Source organism: Cotesia glomerata, linkage group LG2, assembly GCF_020080835.1.
Source record: "Cotesia glomerata isolate CgM1 linkage group LG2, MPM_Cglom_v2.3, whole genome shotgun sequence".
Lineage (NCBI taxonomy): Eukaryota > Metazoa > Arthropoda > Insecta > Hymenoptera > Braconidae > Cotesia > Cotesia glomerata.
The window spans coordinates 30608537-30621598 of NC_058159.1; the positions used below are offsets into that span (position 1 = coordinate 30608537).

The 13062-nt window shown below is 28.9% G+C and overlaps 1 protein-coding gene and 1 long non-coding RNA gene across 2 annotated transcripts in view; one reads left to right on the top strand and one right to left on the bottom strand.

Annotated features, from left to right (window-relative positions):
• Nucleotides 1-13062, bottom strand: part of LOC123259546 (ephrin-B2) — a 355672-nt gene that overhangs the window by 106943 nt on the left and 235667 nt on the right. The gene's annotated exons all lie outside the window — the stretch shown is intronic.
• Nucleotides 1-13062, top strand: part of LOC123259562 — a 246629-nt gene that overhangs the window by 81593 nt on the left and 151974 nt on the right. Inside the window, exon 7 of the long non-coding RNA XR_006508266.1 lies at nucleotides 2402-2447. This is a non-coding gene — a long non-coding RNA (uncharacterized LOC123259562). The remainder of the gene's footprint in view (nucleotides 1-2401; nucleotides 2448-13062) is intronic.

Consider the following 13062-nt stretch of genomic DNA (forward strand, 5'->3'; position numbering starts at 1 on the left):
ACTGCAACGAAATATTTGGTCTCATTGGAATGCCTCAGGACTTTGGATTACTGCGTTATATCTATATTCATTATGGATATATTTATGCGTATCACCAATTTATAATGACTGTATGGATTAATGTCACTTGTAAGATGATGTCGAGTGTCATCGGTCCAAGCTAATCCTTTTCTCTCATCACCATTAATTTTCGACAAGTTAATCTGCATAACCTTTTTTCCAATCCAACAACAACAACAACAACAACAACAACATAACTCGAGAATATTTAAATTTAAATGCATACATCCATTTAGAATTGCATATCTACATAATCAATTTATCACCTACTTTCAGCCTTCACTCGATATTTTTTTATTTTTCACAAAAATCGGGCTTAGTAAAAAATGTCCGAGATTGTACAAAAGTATTCTTTATTCTGGATTTTGGACTCTTTGTCCCACTAAGATCGGGTCTATCCGAAAAAAAATAAGAAGGTAACTAAACCAAGTAGAATAAAATAATAAAAAGTAAAAAAGGTATCTGGTACCGATAACACGATTTAATGGTCGTAGCAAAATATCCAACGGTCCAAATCGCTTTGTCTGGTGGCTCGCCGTTCGAACGTTCCGAGAAAAAGGAGATATCTCGATCTCGGATCCATATATACAGATATAAATGTATAAATCCATTTTGTTTAGATGTGAGCGGTTCCTCCGCATCTGTGTGTCGACAAAATGGGATGCCTGTTGGTCCACACCTTCGGCTCGTTGTCAAGTCGTCTGTCTTAGTGTCGGGTCTAGAATTGCGCCTCACACAAATTCATCCGTTGTTTCTCACGTCGAAAAACGAGCTCAGGTAGACAGAAAACGGTCCGAGCTTACTTTGCCAACAAAAGACTCACGACTCGCCGAAAAATGTCATCAAAGACTTGATTTTGAGGAATTCACTAATTTTTAATAAATTTACAATTATTTTTGAAAACAAGAAACTCAAAAATTGCCAAAAAAAAATATTAAAATTTTTTTTCGAGCAATTTACAAATTTTACAACAAATAATAATGTTTAAAAAATTTTTGGCACAAAAAAATTGCAATTAGCCGAAAAGTTTCATTAATAATTCATTTTACAATGTTTCTTATTAATATTTTATTTAAAGGAATTAATAAAAAAATTTGCGCAATTTTCACTTAGAAAAAATTAGCAATTTACCAGAAAATATCATCAAATCATTGCTTTTGAAAAATTCATTAATTTTTAATAAATTTACAATTTTATTGGTAATAACAGACATAAAAATTGCCGAAAAAATTAAAGAAAAATTTTTTTTTGAGTAATTTACAAATTTTACTACGAATAATAATATTTAAAAAATTTTTGGCAAAAAAAAAAGCTGCAATTAGCCGAAAAACTTTATTTTGAGTAATTGTAAACTTTCTTTTTATCAAAATTTTATTTTAAAGAATTAATAAAAAAATTTTAGAAAATTTACGTAATTTTCACCGAGAAAAAATTTGCGATTTGCCAAAAAATGTCATCAAATAATTGCTTTTCAAAAATTTATTAATTTTTAATGGAATTTGTAATTATTTTGGTAATAAAAGACTCAAAAATTGCCAAAAAAATATATTTAAAAAATTTATGGCACAAAAAAATATACAATTGGTCGAAAAACTTTATTAAGATTTTATTTTGAGGAATTAATAAAAAAATTTTAGAAAATTAACGTAATTTTCATCTAGAAAAAATTAGCGACTTGCCAAAAAATGTGATAAAAAATTTTTAATAAAAACTTTTACAAAATAATCGATAGCTTGAATATAAACAGAAGTAATAAAGTTAAAATTGACAATAATGTTGATTAAATGGATCGAATTTTTAATTTATCCATCGAAAGCACTAATCACTAGTGACTCACGTCAAAACGAATTTGTGGTGAGTCACCAGTGGGATGGAATAGAAGTTGCGTTAATAATAAATTATATGGTTTCCCAAAAAAAGGTAGTCCTGTGTTAAAAGTAGTTTCACCCATCAGCTAAATCAACAACCGGGTTTACAAGTTTTAATAGTACAAAAGTATAAAATCTTATAATATAATATAATATATTTAATATAATTTAATATAATATGAGTGGAGTGTGTGGGTAGAGATAGTGGAGCCTCCCAAACAAGGTTGATATAAAACACGACAAAATGTAAGAAAAACAAGCGGATCCGTTCCAGCTTTATATTTTTCTCTCTTATCAACCTAAGAACCCGGCTATGACGAGGATACTTTGAGAGCAGCTATAAATAATCGTAAAAGTAATGTAGTTATCCACTGTTTCAAAAAATACAACTTGCCTACAGTCATGATAAAAGAATAATAAAACCCGACGAATTCATTTCACTTTTTTTTACTCGCGCTCTTATTTTTTTTCAGATCTAACTTTGGTGGGAATTTATAAAACTCGATTTATCATCTTTCGGTGAGTAAACTTGGCTGTTTTTTTTTTTTTAATATTGATAAGAGATATCAATTGCCTGGGGATTTTATTTCTTTAGAGGCTCGTAAAATATTTGAGGTCTTTAATTTTTTACACCGATATTTTTACAATTTTATAAAAAATAGAACTCAAAATTTTGGCTCAAATATCAAAAATATGAAAAAATCCTGACACCAAAAAAATCTACGGCTGAATAAAAAGAGATAGAAGGAAATTAAAATATACTTTTTACAGAGAATTTAATTTCCCATCAAAAAGGTGTCTTAATTTTTCCGTATCTTCAATATTTAAGCCGCACACTGATAGAAGGATTTATTTGTATTAAAAAATATTTGTTAATAGTTAACAAATCATTTATTAGAGACCATTTTTTAGTATTAAACAAATATTTCTTAGTATTTAAAATCATTCGTTTGTATTTAATAAATCTGATATTCATTTATTAAATATTAATAAATATTTTTAAATACTAAAAAATATTTGTTAAGGACTAAAAAGTCGTCTCTAATAAATGATTTGTTAAATATTAACAAATATTTTTAACTATAAACAAATCCTTCTATCAGTGTATTTAATAAGCTTTATTAACTGTTAATAAATGATTTTTTAACATCATAGGATTTAATAAATATTCATTAACAGTTAATGAATTATTTATGAAATACGATTTATTAAATTTCAATAAATATTTGTTAATAGTTAACAAATATTTATTAACTATTAACAAATATTTATTTAAAATAAAAAGCAAAAATAGCAATTTTCTTTCGACACTTTTTATAATGCTATAACTGGAATACATGATAATAATAAAATTCATTAAATAAATTAACGTTTTTAATATTTTAAAATATAAAAGATAATTATGAGCTGTGATAGAATTTGCTATTTTACACTAAGAAAAAAAAAATATTTTTATTAAGAAAATTTTCTTTATAGAAGAATTTATGTTCTTGAAAATTTTCAAGAATATATATTCTTATCTCAAGAAATTGTTAAATTGATTGAAATAATTTTTACTTAATTTAAACAAAGCTATTTATTTTTTATCTATTATCCAAAGTTTAATATTGATGTTCTTCTCTTCAGATATTAATAATTAATAATAATAGAATATTTGATCGTTAGCGAGTTTCTTGAACCAAGAAATTGTTAATTGAGTAAAAGTATTTTTTTTCTCAGTGTACAATAATCGTTCTTATCTATATATATATAAGCGAAATACCACTCACTCATCACGAGATCTCTGAAACTATTCGCCCGATTGACTTGAAATTTAGCATAGTTACTCCATTCGTGATGTAGACGCTCACTAAGAACGGATTTTACGCAATTCCTAGCCAAAATGAATTTTTCGTCTACCATCACATATGCCCTCCCCTCCCCTCCCTCTCATTCTTCTCCTCCCCTCCCGTGCCCTATAATCTTTCCCCTTCCCTATATCTCTCTCTTTTTTTGGGAGCGAAATATCATTTTGACCCTCTAATCTAAGAAACCATCAGTGGCACCCGTAAATTATCGAACTCAACCCCCCTACAACCACCCACGCTAATCAACCGTTGCCATGGTTACCATTGTCATGGTTATCGTTGCCATGGTTACCGTTGCTATGGTTACCGTTGCCGTGGTTACCGTTGCCATGGTTACCGTTACCATGGTTTGCCGTTACCATGGTTACCGTTATCATGGTTACCGTTGCTATAATAACTGTCAAAATGATTGATTTTTAAATTTTATCGATTGACTGTTGGGACAGTAGAATTCATAATCATACGTTTTTAAAAAAAGAATAGCTAAATCATTAATAACTGAAATAACTTATATGTATTGGAATAATCATGAAGGATGAACTCGATTATATCATAACACAGATAAATTAAACATAAATATTATCAAGTTGATATTGTTAAATGATTATACTGATTTTAATGATTAAAATTAAAATGGTAAATTGTGTCTGATGCGTCTTCTCTAAAATTTTACAACGATATCGTTAAATTATTATAAAAAACGGTCGATTTAAGATAATTTCTAATAAAATGAGTAATAATAAATATATTTTTTAATACCACTTAATTTGTTATGAATTTATTAATAACTAGCTGATACCCGCCCGCTTCGATAGGAATACAATAAATTTTTAAGGGTTAAACTAGATGAAAAATATAAACAAAATGGTTAATTTCAAAAAGATAATGAATATAAATTTTGAATTAGAGAAAAGTGATTGTTTGTGATGACCGGTGTTAGCGAGTATTAAATATATGAGAAAAGTATTTTATTATTAACATTTTTTTAAAATTAAAAAATTATTGACATTTTAAAATTAAATAATACTATGAAGAAGGAAAGAATAGGAGTTACGGATAATTATTACGTGAATCGTTCCAACATTCACGTAACAGAATAATTGGAGGAGGAAGAGATTGAGAAAGAAATAGGAAGGACCTTCTTAATAAGAGTTTACAGAATATGCGAGAAAAAATTCAGATAGCTCGGACAGGGATTCGAACCCAGAACCTTCCGGTGACATGTCGGCTACTCTACCATTTGACCTATCCGGTCTAGACTAAATGTTTAGGATAACATTATTATAATGGGAACGCATCTCATTACACAGTACGTCATGGGTGATGCGGAAATCTGTCTAATGACAGATTTACTGACTAACTGACCCATTGATTGATTGATTATTAATAATAAAATACTTTTCTCATATATTTAATACTCGCTAACACCGGTTATCATAAACAATCACTTTTCTCTAATTCAAAATTTATATTAATTATCTTTTTGAAATTAATCATTTTGTTTATATTTTTCATCTAGGTTACAACATAAAATTTTATTGTATGCCCAGCGAAGCGGGCGGGTATCAGCTAGTAATATAATATAATAAATAAATACTTATTAACTATTAATAAATGTACTTTTCTCCTAAATAAATATTTATTGAATTTTAAAAAATATTTATTAAAATTTAATAAATTAAATTATTAATAGTTAAAAAATCCTTCTATCAGTGTAATAATTAATCCGAACAAAAACAGTTTCACTGTAAAAAATCGCGCCAAGTCCACGTTCATAAGACTATTAAGAAAAAAAAATTTGTTTTTTTCTTTACAAAAATATATAAAATAAAAAATAAAAAATCCAAGTAACCGATATGATTGTTTATGATTTTCGGAAATTAAAAAATTGTGTTATAAATTTAAAAATTAAGAAAAAAATTTTAGAACGTATCTAGTGTGCGCGGCTGCAAAATATTTTACTTTTAATGAAATTCGTAAAATCTATTTACTAGGACTTTAAAAAATTTAAATACACAATGACGCACACCAAGTACGTTCCAAAATTTTTTCTTAATTTTTAAATTTATAACACAATTTTTTAATTTCCGAAAATCATAAACAATCATATCGGTTACTTGGATTTTTTATTTTTTATTTTATATATTTTTGTAAAGAAAAAACAAATTTTTTTCTTTAATAGTCTTATGAACGTGGACTTGGCGCGATTTTTACAGTGAAACGGTTTTTATTCGGATTTTAGTATTTTGTAATTATAATAAAATTTACAATTGGTACCAACTTAAATCTCGCGTTGGCTGCATTTTTTATAGCAAACTATCCCCTTGAAGCTACAGTTTATGTAAAAATAATTCCAGCGCACCCTGGCGGGTGTAGATGCAAGCTGTGAAATATCTTTTTTAACTGTAGTTTCCCATCTAATGAAGGATTACTATGCATTCTCGAATTATTTAGTCTGTGGCAGATCACTTTGCCCGTCGAAAAAAAGTCAGGATCGAAATTTTTGCGTTGCTATAGTTTGTGCTGATTAAATTTAATAATTTCAATTAGATTAATTGTTATAAGTGAATATAATTAATTAATAACAGTCAAATAAAGTATGAATTACTGTTATAATATACAATTTAGGAAAAAAAAGTACCGTAGAATTAAATAAAATTTTGCAACCTCAAAATACCGTTCTGCTTACAGTAAACATAGTCGGTAGTCTGGCGCTCCGTTTACAGCAGATTTGAACGGAACTTGGCGCCAGATTCTACCGAATCTGTGGATCACAGGTCGCAAGAATAATTTTAAAAAATTTGCCAAGTCTCAAGAGTTCAAAATAAATATTGGGCGTAAATATTTAAGAAAAAAAGTGCGGTCTTTTTTCTAGAAAATTAAATATCCCATCAAAAGTTTCCGATGAATGTTCATTTCGGCAAGTAAACCGGCCTTAAATATTGATGATAAAAAAGATATCAATACAGAATTTTTTATTCCGTTATTTATACGTCCGTAAAAAGCATATATAGACATATATGACGAAGACACGTCTTGTATGACGGCGATGAAAGTGGTATTGGAAATTCATCATTTCTCTGGTTGTAAAAGTGCTTGAGCGTAAGTATTTTTTTAAAACCGCTGGAGGATTTTATAGCCGCGAAACGTCCCAATTGCATATGTGTTTTTTATCACGCAATTTTACGACACTCACACACATATAGATACGCACAAACTCACCCTGTGCAAACTACGTCTACTGGGCCGTTCCTGAAGAATATTCTGGGTTTTTATCCGACGGATATTTACCCGCTAAGAATACAACGAACAGAAAAGACATGTGTGCATTACCGAGAACTATAATACCAACACCGACGCCACCTTCGCTCGGTACCACTGTCGTCTATATCATTACACATCTACAAAGTATATTTGTTCAAAGGTATACAAAGTAAGATGTGCGATGATGATGATGATAAATGTACACACAGATCCATCCTAAATATCTCAACTTTGTCGTTTCGCAGTACAGTACCCGTTTCGTCTTTCGTCTTTCGGGTTATATGTTGTGTGTTTTTTTAACGAATCCTTGTTAAAATAAATTTCTTTAGACTTTGTAATAGTTATAGTTATAATTTGCAGGCACACTGTTGCTGAGAAGGGATTTTTTACGACGGCATGTGGCTTAGCTCTTGCTTTTATTTATTTTTCCGGAAGATATCGTTACACTAAAACGTTTCTTTGAGGCAACTTTAGAATTATAAATAAATTGATACTTTGGGGGATTATTTGAATTATTACGATATTAGTCTCATCTTTAAAAAAAAAATTGTTTTTATTTTAAATATTTCTAATTTTTAGGGAATTATTATTGTACACACTTGGAATTTTTTTATTACATTTTTAGAAATTTATTATTAATTAATTTAATTTTAAAAATTATTTTTTTTTTTGTAATTTATGCTGATAAAAAAATTACAAGAAAATTTTGAAGTAAAAAATCATTTTTAAGAATTTTACTTCAATTTTTTATTTTTAATTAAAATAACCAATATAAGAAAAATTTTGTTTCCAGGATAGTCATTTGATAAAATCGGTTTTTTTTTTTTTTTAGTAAAATTTAGTCTCATTGCAAAGGTCTCGATTTGAATTAGTGTCTTTTAAAGGTTTCATTTCATTCTTACCGATAGTTAATTTATGATGATAAGTATTTATCTAGGCTAAATTCGAAAATTTTCCATCTCTAGATACATAATTAAGAAATGACCTTTTATCTTGTGAAATATTGACATTTTTAAAGATATAAGCTCATTCCGATGTTACACTCATCGAGACCTTTCATTTGAGTACCCACATCAATTTTTCATATATTTATATATATATATTATATATATGTATGTATGAAAAATATATCAAAATGCATGTGGGTACTCAAATAAAAGCTCTTGATGAGTGTAACATCGGGATGAGCTTATATCTTTAAAAATATCAATAGTTAAGAAAGTACAGTGCAATTTAACATAATTAAGAAACGACCTTGTATCATGAGAACTATTGACATTTTTAAAGATATAAGCTCATTCCGACAATACACTCATCAAGACCTTTCATTTGAGTACCCACATCAATTTTTCATATATTTTATATATTTATCTATATGAATATATTAAAAATATATCAAAATGCATGTGGGTAGGGGAGAAGGGGGTCAAATGAACCACGGGGCAATTGAACCACTCGACTTAAAAAATCGAAAAAATTGAAAAAACGCTTCATGCTCTTAGAATTAGATTCTAATATGTTAAACTTGGATATGATCAAAATTTGAAATCATTGCGATCGATAAATTTTGAAAAATTGAGATTTTCTTATTTTTAGGCATGCAAACTTTCTTTTCGGCTGGTGACAAATTGTTTAATAATATTTAAATTTTTGAATTAATTGATAAAATTTGAATTATAGTAGTTGTATATACTTATATTTTATAATCCTCAACTTTGTTTATAGTGATAGAATGGTTTATTTATTTATTATTTACTATTAATTGTTTTAAAATTATACGGGTCAATTGAACCAGCAGTCCTGGGACGATTGAACCATACGGAGAAGCATGGGACATGCGCGCGCATCTTGACTCGACGTGAAAAATACTCAGGGAAATAACCTAACAATTTGATAAACTCAATTTGTAATTAAAATTATTTTTAAATCGATTTTTAATTTATTAAATATAATATATGTGTATTAAAAATGTGCAACAGTAATATTAGAAAGTAACAATTAATATGTTATTTATTAAAAGTTCGGGTTTGAGTTATAAATGTCATTGGTTCAATTGACCCCGAGCAGTGGTTCAATTGCCCCTGAGCGGGGTCAATTGAACCATTCGACGCGTTTGGATAAATTAATAATTTTTAAAAATTCACGTTGTTTATTAACTAATTTATGTATTGATAATGATAGTAGACTTAATAAACTATCATTCCAAGAAAAAAAAAGTTATTATTTAGTTTTAATTCGAATAGTAAAAAATTACTAAACTTTTTTTGGTTCAATTGACCCCCTTCTCCCCTACTCAAATGAAAGCTCTTGATGAGTGTAACATTGGGATGAGCTTATATCTTTGAAAATGTCAATAGTTAAGAAAGTACAAAATTTTAATTTTTACAAAAAATCGATATTAATCAGTGAATCCATTATTTCAAAGCGCATTAATCAAAAAAGTTTTAAGCACACTGTATACCCAACGTAGCGTGTACTTGGGTTAGCACCGCGATTAAATTTTCAGTATAATAATGTCGATTCTCTTTTCCGGAGTATCGTATCCGGTAGTCCCCTATACTCTGCATCTACTTCCACCCCGTTCTCTTACACTCTATATCCTAGGTCCTCTTATTCGTGAAAAGTAATATCATGCTCCATAAACTTCCCGGTACCAGATTTCCAGTAAGCACTCGAGCCAATTTACGACTTCTAAAATAATCCGATCATTCTCGCACTAATCTCGTGGCTACTAAAATTTTATATGCATCCGTTTATACATTTATACGCACACACGCACTCGATTCCCTTCACTTTAAGGGCTGTAAATCTCCGGACACTTTTTTAGTGGCTAGTGTCTCATTATAGTTAAAACATAAGCCCACATTACAGCCCTTGAATATCAATCATCGTAAAAAAGCTTTAAATCTCAAATATGTAGAGTTTGCTTTGAAGAATTTTTATTCATTTCATTTATCTAAAGAGGAATTATTAAAATTAAAACAGAAGTCTCTTTGTTAGAAAGCTTTTAATATTGAGTCATAAAAGGTTTAATTTTGTCACTAAAAAAAATTTAATTGATTTAAAATTAATATTTTTGACATAATTTATTTGGAAGAGAATTTTTATTAATTTATCAAGAAAATTATTTTTTAGACGAATTATTTTTCATATAATTTACAATTAATTAATTTAAAATGATTAAATTTAATAATTAAGAATGAAGTGCTTTCAATTATTACTTTAATTAATTATTTAAATTGATAATTTATCATTTTCAATTAAAGAACTATTAAAATGATTAAAAAAATTAATAATTTAATTTTTCAATAATTAAAAATAATTAATTCAATAAATTTTTAAATGAATAAAAATTAATTACAAATCTAAAAAAAAAAAAAAATAGTATAAAACCCGAAATTAAAACCAAAATTTCTCTTGAATAAAATCTATTTTTTTTTTATTACAAATTCAAAAAAATACGAGGTGGTCCTCAACCTCTAGACCGTTTGGGACAGGTTTGTTGAACGGTCCGATGAGCGAACCTCAGTACTAGAGACTTTTAAATAATATTTTGATAGATCCGGCGTCTGACACTTTGCGAACGCCATGTAAAATTTCACGGTCTCCTGAAACCGAGCGTTATATCGAGGTTGATGGTCAAAACATTGACGGATTAACTTTTACCGGGATTTATAATACACGGTCTACATATAACTACGCTTGCTTAAAAAAAAAACCAAATAAAAATAACTAACGAGAATTATTTTTTTCCCATCAATAACCCTTCATTTTTGATATTATGATTCAGAGCCCGGCGATTCGATGTACCGTAGCTCTGATGGAGTTCAGGAGAATGATTTGTGGCCGAACAAATATGTGTATTTATATTTGCAGATCGATTCAAGCCATAACCATAACCATATCCACCCTCTCTTTCCCTGGGAGTCATAAGCCACGCACTTGAGCTTTAAGAACCAAAGGTGCATCTAATAATTGCGCTCGCTGGCTCTTCACGCCCTTCAATCACCCTAAAAGCTTTCGCAATGCTTTATTAACGTCATGAAATTCAGTCTGCGTGCTCGGTATTGTCTACTCTGCTCATACAATCGGTAGCGTGTACCCAATCACGCCGCTGAGTGTTACAGTCATGCTATGTGCTATTAATTGCGGCTACCCGACCAACCGAATATAATCTCGTACGGTATTTTATGCAAATAAAACTCAAATCCTGCCTGAGCCTTTAATGGCAAGCCTTTAACATTTCAGCTGTAGTTTTCAAAAAAGCTTTAAGTTTTTGTTGTTCCTCCAAAAGTTTCCAAGCGGAGGCAATCGCTCGGAAGAAAAGTCCTCGTGTTTGGTTCCGATTCGTAAGTCGATTAGCCGCATTAACGACAAGTCCTCCTCAGTCGCCGGACAACCACTTACTACTCGAGGAAAGAGCTTGCTACTAAGCTGCACTTGAAGTAGAGCTTAAAAATTGCTAAACACTCTTTGGCTTGAAGCTTTCAAGGATCTCAAGCTTGAGAAAAATTGGTGAATAAATAAACCAAAAGTAAGCGAACGGAAAAACACTTATTTTATATTGACGGGAGCTCTCAGCTGTTCAAAATCTCAATTAGATCGATAGTGGTGAAGTTTTGGATGTTTAATTGGATTAGTGGCTTGCAAACTTCATTACCGCTTTATTCATTGAAGTTATTTTAACTTCTGAAGAAGGAAATTGAGATTCTAAGGTGGTTTGCGGTTTTATTTAATGTATCAATTTATTTTGTTAGTTAAATTTGCTCTTTGACGTGATTGAATAAGAGTATTTGGTTCTTTCTTTTTGAATTTAAGATCAAAATAAGGTTGGTGTTTAAGGAAACTAAAAAATAGATTGTTAGCAGATAAGGAAACTGTTTCTGAAAAGAAAAAGTGTTATAATTGTTGAAAAAATAAAAAATTTGAGTTTTTGGATTGAGATTTATCAGTTGATGTTAATTTTGAAGATTTGGGGCTTAAATTTTGGATGTAAATTGAAGGAAAAGCAATTTTATGATCAATTGAAGAGGTTTCTTCAAAAATGTATCAAAAGTCTTCAATTATTTATGAAATGTTCCAATATATTAAGATTAGTTGTATGAATTTGGTACATTATTTGATGAAAAATGATGAAGAAATTTCAATTTTATGATTAACTGAAGAGATTAGTTCAAAAATATAACAAAAGTTTTCAATTATTACACTGTAATTGTTCAAAAATCGACTGAATAATAGCGAGATAATTCAATTCTGTTCAAGTATTAAATGATTCACCTAGAATAAATTGAAGACATTAATCCCCAAACTCAAATTTGATGAAAAATGATGAAGAAATTCCAATTTTATGATTAATTGAATAGATTAGTTCAAAAATATATCAAAAGTCTTAAATTATTACTCAAAAATCAATGATCAATAGCAAAATAATTCAATTCTGTTCAAAATGTTAATGATTTATTCAGAATAAATTAAATCGCGTGCCTAATGCCAAAAGGGCGTATAAAAAGTTATACGCCTTTTTGGCTTTGCAAAACCAAAAGGGCGTATAATTTTTTTTTTTTTTGGTGCCAATTCTTTTGTAAGCATGTTCTAAGCCTAAAAATGAAAAAACAATTTCCAAAGCCAAAAGGGCGTATGTCTCAAGTTATACGCCCTTTTGGCTTTAGTACACTGATAATTTAGTGATCTAAAACCAAAAGAGCGTATAATTTTTAACTTCCCGTTAAGGTGTTTTTCATTCTATGCATACATATTATGGATTTTAACACCAATTTTACGCAACGGAATCGGTGGTTTGAATTTTTAGGTGAGTAGAGCATACCTACGCTTGCGCTTAAAGTATACAATTAAACAAAAATATATCTTTTATTGCAGCTATTGCGGGCAAGGAATTATTATAATAATTCGAAGTTAAAAAATACTAGAAAAAAACTAATATCAAAATACGGAAAGTTTATTGGGGTACAATTCCTGCACCTTCTATACGTGAATCTTTTACATTTTCGTCTGAAAAAAAAAAA